The sequence below is a fragment of the Talpa europaea genome (assembly GCF_964194135.1).
Source record: "Talpa europaea genome assembly, chromosome: 6".
Taxonomy (NCBI): domain Eukaryota; kingdom Metazoa; phylum Chordata; class Mammalia; order Eulipotyphla; family Talpidae; genus Talpa; species Talpa europaea.
This window is the reverse complement of record NC_140072.1, coordinates 5,201,887-5,216,075: the sequence shown is the minus strand read 5'-3', so window position 1 is coordinate 5,216,075 and position 14,189 is coordinate 5,201,887. Positions and strand designations below refer to the sequence as shown.

The 14,189-nt window shown below is 37.5% G+C and overlaps 1 pseudogene across 1 annotated transcript; it reads left to right on the top strand.

The window, feature by feature from the left end:
• Positions 1 to 2,868: 2,868 nt before the first annotated feature.
• LOC311172365 (chromobox protein homolog 3-like) lies at positions 2,869 to 3,408 on the top strand (annotated as a pseudogene). The gene has a single exon. The product of its transcript is annotated as a chromobox protein homolog 3-like (transcript).
• The last annotated feature ends 10,781 nt before the right edge of the window (positions 3,409 to 14,189 follow it).

The window sequence follows — 14,189 nt, the reverse complement described above, 5'->3', positions numbered from 1 at the left end:
CAAAATCATAAATTCCTTTTATCTGAAGAAAATTGATTTGTTTTGTTTCATCTGACCTCTTATTTTGCTAGTAATTATTGTGTCCATTGGGTACCATGATGATTGCTGGGGACAGAAAACTGGAAGATAGTAGATCATAGGCTACAGGGAAGATTGGTCTTAAGGAAATGATCACATAAATAAATGTGTAATGAAACATCTCAGTGTTCAGAGTAGAGTGCATGCACAGACGCTTTGAATTGGTGGAAGTGCTTAAATATTGGATCAAAAAGTAGAGATTAGAGAAGAGTACTCTGGGCAAGGGAATCGTTTGTGAAGACCACAGGGTGCAAAATAGCCTGACAAATCCAACACAGGAGCTTTTGCCAACCTGCCAGTTGGGGTCTGGGCGGGGTGATTACAGTGTGTGTGTGCAAGTACATGATGTGATACTTGGAGAAAAGCCTTACATTAGCTTTTGGTGTTTGTGATCCATGCTCACCTCTGAAAGAATATTAGCGGTTGGAGTGTTACTCTAGTGGCAAGTCATTTGCGACTTCAGTCCTTTTACTACCTAATATCCCTTCTTCCCAGGAGGACATTTTGTGTAGAACACCATCACCTCCTCCTAACTGACACAATTCCAAAGGTTCATCTCAGGATTGCATTCAGCACAAAATCCAAGTTCTTTGTGTCTTCAAGACTCCAGAAGCATCTTTTTGTCCTTTGAATGTAACTAATCCAGCCTGTCTGGTAAAGACCACACAGCATAAGCCATTCTCAAGATACATTGCCTGGTGCATGGGATGGCAAGGTGATGAAGTCCTGGAGAGAATCTGTTCTTAACTCATACTTTTCTCTCTGGACCGATACTTAAACAACATCCACCCTTCACATGGCTGCACAAAGTCACTTTCTGAATCCACAGATAATTTTAATACCATGTTTCCCTGCCTTTCTTTTCATACCTCCTCTCTCCTATATAGAAAGCTCAAATAGCATTCAGCTACTTGCCTTCCATATGTTTGTGGTTTAATTATAATCAGACTGTCAGGAAGGGATGCTAAATCACAGGTCTGGTACAGCATGCTGGCATTGGGCATTTTCCATGTTCATTTTTCTCCCATTCAAATTTATATTAATGGTCTTCATTCCTCAGGAAACTTCCATTGTAGGACTGGCCATTGAGAATAAGGGAACAACAAACTAGGTGTTGCCTTAAATAGCGAGTGGCTACCTTTAATGTCCCAGATACAAATTTGAGATGCTCTAGCCAAGCCTCCTATAACAAAGTCATATCTGTTCTATAAACTAATCAATATGGTTCATCCAACTTACCTGCATGGACAGAAAGGTATTAATTCTCCCACCAAAAAATAAAGACATTAAGAAATAGAACAGCTTTGCATAAAACAAACCAATGAAAATTAAGCTAATAGAAATGTCACCAAGAATAGTCAGAAAATTTCTTTGAGTGAATTATATGTAATTAGAACATGAGAAAGTCACTTGTTTAGCAAAATAGAATATGTTACATATTTAGATAGGAAAGCACTCCTGTTAAGTGAGACTATTCCAAGTTCTACTTACTGTCTTCTCTCACCTCATTCTTAACTCTGATGGGGCAGGTGAAAGATTTGTGAGAAAAAAATCTAATTTATGGCATATAGGGGTATGAGATAGAGATAAATGTTTATCCACTTAAACATTTACACTCAAATGCATGGAAACATAACGCTCTACAAACCCCAGAGTCCCACAGAGAGAGGGAGACATCCTCATCCAGTCCTTTGTTCCACACTTTACTGACCCAATTGTGTATCCAACAGGATTTCTGCCCTAGAAAATCAACTTTGTGATGTTGTTTGTGCTGCCTGCCCTTAAATGTCAGCTTGTACTTTAGTTTTATCTGTTAAAGATAAACTACTCTGTTAAGAAGGTTTATCTGCCAGTTGCTTTTTATAACCTGCCAGTTTCCTCTGAGCTCAGCAGTTCTTGATCTCTGCCCATCTCTGTCTGTCTTCCTTCCTCTCCTCTGAACATGCTCTGAGTTTTCTCTTTTGACGCACTGAGTCTTCAACTATGCTGTGATAAGGAAGCAGAATTTTAATTATTTGGTGGGAAGAGTCACTCCTAGTTGAGATGAGATTTCACAAGCTTCTTCCCTTGAATAGACATATGTGGAAACCCATTAAACATCAACTTGTGATTTTAGAATGTTTCCAGGACTGTTAATTTTTACTTTGTAATTATCAAAGTAGGGGAATTGGAACACATTCAACCTCTTGCTTACATTGTTTGGTAAGTGATAAGCGGCTTGTCCCCTCCAGCTGATTCCTGTCTGGACAGGTCACCCCACAGGCTGCCTCCTGAGAAACAGCGAAGCCCCTCATGTGCTGCCAAGCTCCAAGAAGGGCTCACAGAGTCATCTCTGCTCCCAGAGCTGGAGATAAACCCTCTTTATGAATGGACTTTTGTTCTCTATGTGCCTTTACGTGTGTGTCATTATCCTTTCTCATATGACTTAAAATTGCATGAGCTTTTGTTGCTTAAGAGATCAGGAGGCTTTGGGGAGACAGACTGTCACATTCTCTTTCCCACATAAACTATGACAGTGTGTGACACATGTGAGGCATATCATGCAAATGTTCAAGGAGCCCATCTGTCAAGATCTAGTGACTGTTTTATATCCTCTTATAAAGATGTTCTGCTTTGCTTTATATAATGATAGAATGAGGTTTAAGATTTGAAAACCAGGTAACGTAACACCTAATATTTTATGTTATCAGAAAATGAAATGCTCTAATGAGGCGCAGGGTGGGATGCCACAGACCCCAGACCCAGAGCAGCTCAGGGGGCGAATGATATCGAGCCAGCAGGTAGAATAAAATGGCCTCTGATCAAACTACATTGCCCAAAATGGGAAAGAAACAGAATGGAAAGAGTAAGAAGATGGAAGAGGCAGAACCTGAAGAATTTGTGGCAAAGAATAGAACTGGCCCCTCAAGCAGCAATGGGAAGCAGAAGTGTTCCCGATGTGGAAAATATTTACAGGTGCTGAGAATACTTGGCAACCGGGAGAAAATTTAGATTGTCCACAGTTGGCTGGAGCATATCTTAATTCTCAAAAAGCTGGTGGAGAACTGTATAGTACTGAAAGAATTACTTCTGACAGTAAATCTGATGATTGCAAATCAAAGAACAGAGAGGTTGCTGGGAAGGAAACCAAGAGGTTTCACCAGAGGTCTCAGTCCTTAAGGAGTGACTGGTGACACAGACAGAATGCAGCCAGAACCCATGTTTCTGGAGGCATGAAAAGAGTCAGATGAGGCAGATGGGGTGCTGGAAAAGAAGGCAGGCATGAGGAGTCCTCCAATTGTAATTGCTTTTTGTGAAGAGAGAATAGCTTGGCATTCTTGTCCAGAATGAAACTCAGTGACTATACTTTGCTTCACACACACACACTCACACATGCATTCACATACACTCAGACATACACAATCACACACACTCACAAAAACACACACACATTGGTCTTGAATTTTTTAATATGTTCGTGTGAAGAAAAAAACTACCTCCCAGAGAAATCGAGTTGGATATGTTCCTTTGAACAAATGCACAAGAGCTTCCTGTATTTGAACTTTTTATTTTTTACATGAAAGACTGTATTCTGGCTTGAAGGAAGGTATAGATTAGATTGCATATGCAAAAAGATTTCATGAAAAGGGAGCTGAATTATTATTGGTTATTTTTCCAGATTAAGCTGAGTTACAAAGAGTTAAAAAGTCAATTAAATGAAATGGGTCTCATGTTAGAAACCACATGGAAAGGGAACTTCTCCAAATCCAACCTAACTTACTTTGTTACAACTTTATACTATTTTATATTAAACTTAAAAATTGGAAATAACTCATAGCAAAGATATCATGCCAGTACAATAGGACTCTGCGGGAACTTTCCTCAGCAAAGGAAACCATCCCTGTCACAGAGAAATCCTCCAGGCCCACTGTGTATTTTGTCAGTTGCTTGAATTATTTTCTTGATTTCTATTGTTGAATTTTCATGTACCTTCTCCCCTAACCAACGATAGCAGATACTCTGTCCATTATTCTTTAATGTGTCGCTAACAGCAGACAGTGCACTTGGACCAAATCAATTCTTAGTGAATATTTACTGAATGAGGGGGACAAACAACAAAACTTAAATAGATTCAAAAGTTAGGAATATGATAAGTTTTGGAAAATTATTTGATTAGCAGTGTTAACTATACAGTTAATTAGCATTTCAAGTCAATCCTGAAAAACACCCACTTCAAATTAAATAATATATTCAACAAAGTAGTCTTTTGTATATATGGAATTATTTTAGATGAAATGGAAGAAAAAGACAAACTATATGGTCCTTAATAGTTTTAATTGTGTGTGTGAAATGGTATCTGACAAATACCAGGCCCATATGATTAGGGTCAGGTATTTGGAAAAGGAAAAGATTCACTGTGGGCTAAAAAAAAATGGGGAAAATGAAGGCATCTTGAGATGCATTTGAGAGAGAAAGCATTTTTAAGAAGATGTTCTATGCATGAGGGGAACATCACATGTGAAATATTAAAATAGGACTGTCTGGTGTGTGTAGGAGACTTTGATAGAATAGTTGAGCTGGGGCAAAGTTGTTCTATAAAGGAGCATTGGGTGGAAAGTAATCAGAGTGAGGTTGTAAATGCTCTTGAAAGTCAAGTTTACAAGTCTAGACTTCAATTTGAAGAAAGCCATAAATTAATATAAAAAAGAATAAAAGTTACATAAGTAGCTTCAGAATGCACTTTGAGGAAAGGTGGTTAAATTTGAACTGGATGAAGGATTCTTTCAATTGAAATGTTAGAAAAAAAACAGAACAAATTAGCTTAACAAGTGAGTGAATTTATTAGGTCATCACAAATTGAAAACCTGCAGGTAGGGCTGCCTTGGGGCATGGTTTACTGAAGGAATTAATTCCTGTTCTCTAATATTTTGTGCCTGCTGTGTTGACTTCTCTTTCTCATCATGAGGCTATGACACAGCTACCATTAGCAAGTGGAGCTGTGTGGATTCTTGCTTTTATCCAAATATTGAACCATACATTAATTGGCCTAACTTGAACCAATAGCTATAGACATAGAAGTCCCATGAGCTGAGTGGTGAAAGACTGGTTATTATCTATCCCTAAGCACATCACTTTGGCAAAAAGGTTTCACTTATTAGCTCAGATAAGTCAGGGTCCCTTTCCAAACCACAAAAATGTGCCCTGAAAGTAAACCTGGACAGTTACTGCAATTAGGAAGGAACTTAAAATAGTGAATACCTACCTCCCCCTCGAATAGTGCATAAACTCTGCTTTTCTTCTATATGGTCTTATTGTGCTAGTGATTAATGCACACTGATTGTGAGTATAGTTTAGCAGTTCTCTGTTTATGCACACATATATATGGTTGGTAAAATTCATGGGAATAAATGTATTCATAGTATTTCAGTTTGGAAATGATAGGATTTTATACTCACAACAAGAAATAAATGACTGATACATGTTTTTCTTGAATACACATTTAGATAGGTTATATGGCTTGGGGATTGATAGTAAATTGGGTGGGGTGGGTGGCGGGGGGTGGAGGGAAGGACCAATATAGCCAACCAATGAAATCCTGAGAAAGAAAACACAAGAGTAAGGTGCTCTGTCTCTCTTTGGCTAGGACCAAGTAGGAAGACAGGTTATCTGTCTTGTGCTTCACTTCAAAGTCATACTATAGGAAATATTTTCTTAATTCAGAGTTTTGTCTTCCTTTCTGTTGTGCATTTAGTGTTCAGACCTACAAAAAGCTGTCCTTTATACTTCCTCAAAAAACAAAATTTCCCAGGATGTTATTTCATAGTATTTTCTGCATTGAAATTGGCTGTGACATTTTAAAAGAAATTGTGGGTGATTTAACAAATCTTTTTTTTTTTTTTTCACTTAAATACCTCTTCTGAGGTATATAAAGCTGTGTGCTTGGGTCCCTACACGTCCTACCTCTGTTTCACTCTTTCTCCAAAAAAATATAAAACCCAGGGCTGTTGCTTTCAGCTGCTGAGGAAAAAAACACTACAACTTTCTCAGGCTAGCAAGGTCACCTAATCGTCCCTAGCAATCAAGGGATTTGTAAATGTCACCACACTTGTTCACATATTGCGAGCTGCTAAGACAACTATGATGACTTTCTTGAATGTTAAGTTTTTCTTTTCTCTGACCTCTAAATTGTAAGTGTTTGAAGACCTTTGGAAAACAGAGAGCTGGAATTTTCCCCAAGGAAGTTGCTTAATCAAAACCATGCCATCTATGTATGTTAGTTGAACCACATGCTGTTACCTTAAGTCGCATCTTCTCTTAAAACACTTTCTTGTCCTGGGCATCCCCAGGTGGTGCAGGCAGTTGAGCACCAGTCTGGGAAGCTGTCTGCAGCCTCTGCAGTGCTGGTTTGATCCTGGCCTGCCGGTGAGGGTCCACCATGGCACAGCAGACCTTTCCTGTCTCGCCCGCTGCTCCCTTCAGCAGTGTATTTTGTCAGTCTGCCTGTTCTGTTCCCCACTCTGTCTCTGGTGAATCCTCCCACCCCCCACACATCTGGCCTGTACCCTGGTTCTTGTATAAATAAATAAATAAATCTTAAAAAATTTATATATTAAAAAAAACGCTTTCTTTTCGTTTTAAAATTGGTTGAGTTTTTGACAACTTACTAGGGAATAGCAGTCTCTGTTTCCTAATTAAATAACAAATTCAGCTAATGTTTTTTCTGCACATATATATATATATTAAACCCAACACTTCCTATGTCACATTGACGTAGGCTATGTATTCATGTAGGTATATTGAGGAGCTACCCTTTTCTGAATTAATCAGATTTTTGTTGTTATCAGGACCCAATGAGTTTCCTGTAAGAAATGTTTGAACACTTTATCCTAATAGTCTCTGTTCATTGTCAGGTAGCTCAAAACTACCAGATAATCAGGCAGGTTTCATAAAATAATCAGTCATAGTCTTCCCAACCAGTGTATTAGATGTACAAATAAGTCATTCTAAAAGCAGAGAGAATGAGAAAATAGAACTATTTTTTTATTGTTATTGCTGTTCAAAGGGATAATTTGAGCAGAATGTTATATAATGTATAATGTCATTTAAGTTCATCTTTTTGTCTTAGCTCTGGAGAACCTTTGACACTGTCACACAGTGAACTGAAAAAAAAAAAAAAACTAATAATGGAGCACTCTGCTTAGTCATTATCTGTTGGTAATAATAGTATTGTAACCCTATAAAGTATCAGTAGGGAAAGAAGACAGTGGTAATAATTGCTTTCAGGCAAACAGGCATAAAATGGGGCTTCTCTGATCAAACTAAGTGTTCTATCCGAGAAAAACATTCTCATCCATGCTGAACATCTCCCTTCCAGTAAATCACCCACAACACACCTACATACTTGAAGGTGACTGCTTAGCAGCAGATAAATTCAAATAGCAACTAGAGTGAAAAGCAACTTGACAGTCACAGATTGAGTGACAACACTAACAACAGCAGGGGAACAAGCCATGTTGCAGGAGAGAAGACGCAGGTTACTTCCAAACAATCGCATTTTAGTCATAGCCTCATTTTATTTCTATTTGAATGAATTTAATACCTGGTGAAATGACTCTGGAATCAAAGTATATGCTTATTTTACCAGGATATAATGCTAAATATCCAGACTGGCTACTGGGGGAAAGTAACCAGCACTATGTGATGACATGAGGAATGGTGGATGGGTAGCTACACTAGTTATTGAGGCTGAAAGAATAAGAACAAAATGTGTTTCTGTTTGTTAATTTGATTATGTTGTATTTTTTTCCCTCTTCCATTTCATGTGATAGGTAGCTCTGGGTGACTGATGGTACTTTTTGAGCTTTTGAAGATAAATGATTTTATGAGAACCAAGTCATCAACGCTCACATTCATTCTGACAACTGAAATCCCATTTGTGACCTACATTACTTCTCTATTTCTCTATCTTCATTGACTTGACTTTATTTTTCCACAGTCTCATGCCTATAAAAATGGTTTTCTTTTTTGTTAAGGGAAGGTCTCCCAATGACCCATCAACTCTTCAGTGGAAAACATCTGCAGCTTGCCATGCTCTGGGTATTGCTGAATTCCTTGTCTCAAAATCCTCATTTCAGTGTTTTTAGCTATTGCGTCATAATTTGAGCCCAATATTAATCATGTCCTTACATCAAAAGACCTGCCTTAAACCAAAATGCTAATTCCCCTATTTGATATATTTCCAAATATTTGTGAGGTGATTTGCTCCCTAACCTGGAATTGAAATATGCTCAGCTTTTTTGTTTGAACAGAAAAATTGAAAAAAATTTAAACTGTAAATTGTGACAATATTTTTCCCCATGATTGAAAGAGATATTACCAACATAGTCAAAAACTAAATTTAGAATTTCTGCTTCCAAAATGGTCTGGTAAGCTCCCACTGGATCATTTCTACCAAAGAGAAGTACTATAAACTTCAGGGGGAAATGTAGAAAACAAGCCAAACCTGGAAGGAAATAAATACTTGTAAGACTAGAAGGGCACTGGGTGGTTTTGTAGAACAAATGGCTTTTGACCTGAGCACTCTGTAAAGTGATTAGAATTTGAAAAGGAAATACACAGTTTTTCTGCCATGAAGAAATAGTACAGAGTTCAAGTTACCACACTCACTGGGGATTTAGTGAAGGAGAGACCCAGGGAGGAGAGTTTCAAGTTCTGTGAAAATATAGTTTCCATCTCTGGGTCACATCTGCATGGTACAGATTCCAAGAACTGCAGTCAAATTTGAACTTCTCCCTAAGAAACAATGTTTACAGTGGACACTATACAAGTTAATTGCTTTCCCAAACACACAAGCAAGCAAAATTAATTCTCTTCAGAGAAATATAACATAATCTAAACCTCCAAAACATTCACAATCAACTGGATAGAATTTAGTTATCCAACATTAAAGACAAAAACAACAAAGGACAAACATGAATCATTCTCAAAAAAATAAATTGAATGGTTTCTAAGTTTGTGTCTAAATGAGGCTTGAAATGATCTTTAGCCCCGTAACAATCTATACGAGTAAGAAGGATGAGAACGTTACTCTAATACTGAGAAACACCTTTTCTCTAATAGCCACGTCAGACAAGACCAAGTAAAATAATGGTAAAGGAGAAACCTCACCAGGAAACCGGATTTTGTGCTTGACATTTTGACAGGCTAGGAAATAGATTTCTCACCCTGTTGGAGTAACAAACTCTGAGTGCTTATTCAGAAAAGAAAGTGCCATCCGTATGTAGCAATCAAAAATGTAGAATGGTTTACCAAATATTTCCAATTTCTATTTTCTGGAGCCGTGATAGAATTCTGTTGGCTTAAATTTATTATGATTGGGTAGGAACATGTTTACTTTGTAAATTAATAGGTACATGAACAACATACCACTATGGTCATACTAATTACATATGCCAGTTATAGATCAGAGTGTTGAAATGCAATGTGAGATCACTGAACCATATTTTTAATTTTCTTTCTTGCATAGCAAATGGCAACATTCAAACAATGAATGTTCTTAAATTATTGCAACTAGCTTTGTCTAAACCTTTTCTATATTCATATAAATGTATTTATCAAATGTCAACTATTAAGTCATAAGGTTGCTGGTCATTTCAGTGAAGCAAAGCATAGACTGAACAGTAAACTTAGCCAACAGTATTTTGTTTTCCTGTTATCTTTTTTAAGTCATCAAGAGGCTTCTGTTCTTTGTGATATTGTTGGATTCTGAAGTTTTTGCTGGAATTTTGATCATCTTTGCTAGTCTTCTGTTCTTCATCTGTTTGCTGATGAACCTTATCTCTGCCTTGCTCAGTTCCTGGAAATGCTTTCACATTGAATCTTTCTTATACTAAATTCAAAGATTCTACTGTTTCAAAGGTATTTTCTCCTAAGCATCCTCATGACAATATTTCTCCATCTGTAAATAAGGATAGTGAAAGTTTACACTCTAAAGAGTGGTTAGAGGGATTGAAAACATAGATAACATAAAATAAGAAATTTAGACATGCCTGTTGATGTCATCATCATCATCACATCTCTGCATCATCATTCTTTCTGCGGTCTTAGGCAGACACAGAAACGCTCAGATGACTTCCTGTCCCTTCTTCAGAACTATTGTGTCCCACACCATCTTTTCATTAAGCATTTCACACAGATACGGTGATTACTCTACCCCAATTTAACCAAGTTTGCTTTCTCTCTAGGTCTTACATTGTGAACTGGTACTAATCATATCACTCTTAAACTTATGCATTTCCATTTATACACTGGCCTTTCTTCCTTTGGATTTGACTGAATGAATCAAAACAGGGAATTGTCATGGCAGTGGAGACTCACGTGTCTAAATTCTAATAAAGACCCTTCTGAGTCTTATTCCTCAGCACATGCCTAGAAGTGCAACTCTCCTTCTTTGGTTGAGAAAATGATATTTAATATTATCAGGAATTCTTTACAACTTTGTGATTTGAGAACCGTACAGTCTGAAGCCTTCTGCCTTTCATCCCAATATGCCATGGGATGTATTGAAAAGAAGCTCTTTGAATGTAAAAGAAGCAACAAATACAAAGCATATCTCAATATCATTGCCATGTCTGCCAAGGGCTTAATAATATACATTGAAATTCAAAACTGAGAAATAATTCCATTATCAGATTGGATCATATCTTTCCCTGGGGCAATATATGTACTGTTTTATTTTTTTTAAGATTTATTTATTTATGCAAGCACTGGGGTGCAGGCCAGAGGCGAGGGAGGGTGAGAGAATTCACTAGAGACAGAGCAGGGAGCAGAACAGGCAGACTGACCAAAGTACACTGCTGAGGGGAGCAGTGGGTGAGACAGGAGAGGTCTGCCTCACCATGTGGGTAACTCCCTAGCTGGCCAGCATCAAACTGGTGCTGCAGAGGCTGCAACAGTGCTGTGCTCAACATGCTGTGCCACCAGGGAGGCCCTAAATGTACTGTTTTAATAGATGAGAGACCATGGAAAGTAAAGCGAAAATGTGAACAAGTAAAACTTTAGTTTAAAATCTTCAGATTATACCTGACAATACTAACATTAGTGATACGACTGTTTTGTCTGGAGGAAATACACAACTCTCTATATCAACACACTAAAGTTGTCATCATTAATTGGAAAAGGACAAACTGACATAGTGTCTGTCCACTATTCAATTTCTAGCACCTGATGGGTTTGTGACTTCAGCTCCATAACTGCCAGCACCAGGCAAAAGCATTTCTGACCATTCATGCACAGCCTTCCAGTGCCCCATCTCCCTTCCCTGAAAGACAAAGCCATAGAGTCCTAAATCTTCAGCGGGTCTTGCCTCTTTTTAATGTCCTTATTTGTTAAATGACTGATGACGCGTTCTCTTGCCATGACCAATGATCTACCTGACACCTGTTTTGTCATTTCACAGCAGCACAGGATTTATTCCCCTTTAAATTTATTACCTCTATTTTACACTTGGTTAAAGATGTGTATCTTAAATCCCATATGCAACTTAGTAAATGGCTACTTACGGAGCTCTTTGATTTTGCATCCTTGGATGCAGAGAGGATGCCCTGTGAGTGGATAGCACAGAGAGTGCCCACATCCCGAAAAATGCTCAAAAGCATTCATCATCAGTATTTTCCAAATAATTCTATGTGAAAGCCTTTAGAATATATTATATGCCAATAGAAAGAAAGCTACCCTTAAGATGACCTCCTTTTAGTTATTGATTTTTGCCTAGAAATATAAGAATATATATTTTAAAATAGATCCCAAAATTCAAACTTGCCTGGTTATACTTTTTGGTAACTGTGTACCAAAGCATTTGGTATCAATGCTCATATCAAATATCTGGATTCTCTTCATCCAGACTTCCTTTACACATGAAATATTTCCGTAGATCACTCCTGTTGCAACTAACAACAGTTATAGAAATTAATCTGAAAACTGCTTCTATTGGCCAATCTATTATAAGTCTGCATTTTTGATGATAACTCAACTAATCTTTTCCCCCATAATTGAAGTTTGATGGCAAAACTCCTTCAACAATCTAACTGCCATGTTTCCTTCCAATAGCCTTTTATGGTTTTAAGAATATAAGCAGAATAGGTAACAAGCCAGAATGTCAGTTTCAGGGCATTTTGTTTCATAAAAATGAGTTGTGTGTGCTGCAATGTACATGAAAATAACAGCCCAGCTATTATCTGCCTTCATTTAAAAAAATGATGACAGGAAGTTTTAAAACTATGAAATTATCTGAAAGTTCAAAACAATCCAGTGAACTGATAGCCAGCAAGAAATTTTTGGGGTGTTTCTATGTTTGCAGCTTCTACTCAACCAAGATCAGAAAGACAGGGCTGTTACGGAGGGAAGCACAAGTGATGAAAGAAGATGCTGGTGGTGGTGTTTGTTTTTGTCTTTTTGGAAAAGAAGCATTGCTTACAGGGAGGAGAGAGCCAGGTTTTCCTTTGGAGGTAGATCTCCAGAAAGGGGATCCTTTCCACACGTTAGCCCCTCTGACATCCTGGTAACAAGGGCTTTTCCCCAGAACTCAGTAGGCCGTGGGGGGTTCCAAGGAGCATATTTGGTGTCTGACCAAATAGAAAAGAATATTTTACATAGAATATGAATAATGCATGTAAAGATTTTAAAATATTTTACCCATTTTGTAATTTGGATTTTTAGTCCCTTACTATTGAGCTGTAAGATTTATTTATATATCAGTGATACAAACTCTCTTATATATGTGTTGCAAACATTTCCACAAGTCTCTACCTTACTTTTTCATTTTTTTAAAAGATTTATTTATTTATTTATACAAGCACTGGGTACAGTCAGAAGAGCAGGGGGGTGAGAGAATTCACCAGAGCCAGAGCAGGGAGCAGAACAGACAGACTGACAAAATACACTGCTGAGGGGAGCAGCGGGCGGCAGGAGAGGTCTGCGCGCCATGTGGGACCCTCGCCTGCGGCCGGGGATCAAACTAGCTCTGTAGATGCTGCAGGCAGCTTCACAGCCCAGCGCTCAACCGCTGTGCCACCAGGGGAGGCCCGCTTTTTCATTTTTAACTGTGTAGTTTAATCTTTTCAAATTTTATAAAGTTTATTTTGCCATTTTTAAATTTCAATTCATCCTTATTTATCCTGTAAATGTTTTTCTACTCTATAATTACAATGATTCTACTGCACTTTCTTCTAGAGCCATAGTTTTTAATTTTATATTGGTTAACATGATCACAGCTTTAGTCATTGGATATAAAATAATAATAGTTACTATTTCTTAATTGTGTTCTGTGCCAGCACTAGGCTAAAGTACTTATGGTACAATGGGGATATAGAAAAACTTAGATTAAAAACTTCGGTACTCAGATAATCCTAATTAGGTATCCTAATATCTAAACTGAATGATTAAGGAAGTGAAGTCTAAGTATAATCAAATAAGGGAAAATTAAATACTAAGGATAGTGAACGCCAAATGCAAATGCTGAGAGATGAGAAAACCTGATAACTTTTGGGAAAAACAAATTTAGCTTGATTGACTCTTAGCATGTCAGGGAGTACAAACATGAGATAAGTCTGGAATGCTCAGGAAAGGCCCAATCACAAAAAGTCTTACAATCTGTACCATGGAATGGAGACTTTACCTTGAGGGTAATGGGAAACCATGGGAATATACAAGTCAAGGACAGTATATAGTACATTTTAATTTGGGGAAAAAAAAAACAAATTAAATCCATTAGGCACACATGGATTTGAGATAGAACAATAATGTTCTTTTGCTTCAATGCAAAAGCACAAAATTTATTGGGAGAAAACTATTAGTATCTCTTCATTGAGATACCAGATCCTCATGAACTTATTTGTTTCATTAAATTAGTGTTAAGTATTTAGTTGTCTTTTCAAACCTGCTTTACTAGTCTGTGTTTGAGAGTGAGAACTATCACACTTTCTTCTTTGTATCCTGTCAGGAAATATACAAGCATTATTTATTGCTTCGGGCACAAATGAACAATGAATGAGTGAGTACGGTAATATATATGTCCTGATTTCTAAATGCTCTTCATATGACCTGGCCTCAAAATTTCCAAAGCATCATTTCAT